The 1,704-nt window shown below is 27.1% G+C and overlaps 1 pseudogene; it reads left to right on the top strand.

Moving 5' to 3' along the window:
- Positions 1-1,704, top strand: part of LOC105621819 — a 90,301-nt pseudogene that overhangs the window by 6,970 nt on the left and 81,627 nt on the right.

Here is a 1,704-nt window from a genome sequence, read left to right as displayed (position 1 = left end):
AGAGAGAGAGAGAGATTTCAAAACTTAACATGTTTATAAGTTTGCATTCCCCAATTTGAATTTTTATTTCTAGCACGGATGCTTTAATTCAAGATATAATAAGGAGCAAATTTTAAGGAATGCATCCTTGTCACGATTGCACATCGTTTGAAAACGATTATAGATAGCAATCGGATCATCGTGATGAAGAATAGTTCTATCATAATAGGTTTTTCCGTTTTAATATTTTAATAATTAAAGAATGAATGGGTTAAGAAGAATATTGATTTTGTAAGACAAAATTAAGAGATATAATTTTTTATATAACTATCTAAAAGTTTGTTCATAATAATTTTGATTAATAGTATCAATTCAATCTCTGAAAGATGTTTAGAATAAAATTTATTCTGAAAAGTGAAGTTTCATTCTTTAAGATTGAATATTGGAATATTCTTAGTCAAGATCAACCCTAATTTTTACTTTTTAGAGAGAAAAATTACTTCAAATTATTTCGGGAGTTCGTAATTGATTTTCTATTTAACAATATACTTTTTCCTGAAAATTCAATGTTACGTAAAGAATCAAGTCTTTTTTGGAAAATTTTGTAATATCCTGGAGAGAAGTTTTCATATATTTGATAATTAGGATTATCATGTCAAGGGACAAGGAATTTGGTTGCTCATATGTTGTTACACGACAAACCAAATGGTTAGTTTTCACAAATGGAAGACGGGCAATTAGATGGCGCAATCATTTAGAATAGGCGAAGAAGGCTTGTGAGAAGAAACGATTATTGTGAATTCAATTTGTCGGCGCAAAATATTGAGTAAAATATTGTGTGAGAGTGATACCATGCTTACAGAACAGATTGCTTTATAGATTTTCTACTTCTAAAAATCTTATACTAAAAATATATATATAGTTATATATAGTTATATATACACAACGACTCATGAAATTGATTAACCCGTACTATTACCCGTAACTATTAAAAATTTTATTTTGAAAATTTGTGAATTAAATTATCTATGGCAAATTAACATTATATTTGTTTGATTATATATTATTAAAAGTCATTTTCGTCTATACCTTATTTGAATCAATTAGTTATATTATGTTATATTTGTTTCTGTCTTATGAGTGTCATTGTACGTACTTTATATTATAATACATATGTATATTTATACATGTTCTCTTATGCCAATTAGACATAATCAAATTTATGAAGAAAAGGAAGAGTGAAACAAGAGAAACATACTACAAAGAGTGAAAAAAGAGAATCATACTAAGAAGACATAAAGCGAAGATAAGACATAATTGCATGTTTAGTATTATTTGCTAACTTCTAATAACTTCAGTTTTTATTACTATCCCATAATTATAACGCAAATATGTCGTATCTATTGTAAAGACAGATTAAATATGTTATTTTTTCGATTATTCTTGTCAGCGTATGACAAAATAAAATATGATAAATACTTACCTCTTATATGATCTTGATTTTTAAGTATTTTATACACGCTGCGACGAGATAAATTGAAGTATACGAAGACAGGAATATATCTGTAGCAAGCGTGCAATGCGGGCTACACAAGATTAATTGTCTGTTCGCATAGTTTGAAATCTTCAAAAATTTTTGCACTTTAAATGAGATATATATATATATATATATATATATGTATATATGGTATATGTGTGTGTGTGTGTGTGTGTGTGTGTGTGTGT

Source organism: Atta cephalotes (genome assembly GCF_000143395.1).
Source record: "Atta cephalotes unplaced genomic scaffold scaffold00037, whole genome shotgun sequence".
NCBI classification, from domain to species: Eukaryota; Metazoa; Arthropoda; class Insecta; order Hymenoptera; family Formicidae; genus Atta; species Atta cephalotes.
Note: the sequence above shows the minus strand (reverse complement) of the source record. Positions and strands in the feature narration are given on the sequence as shown.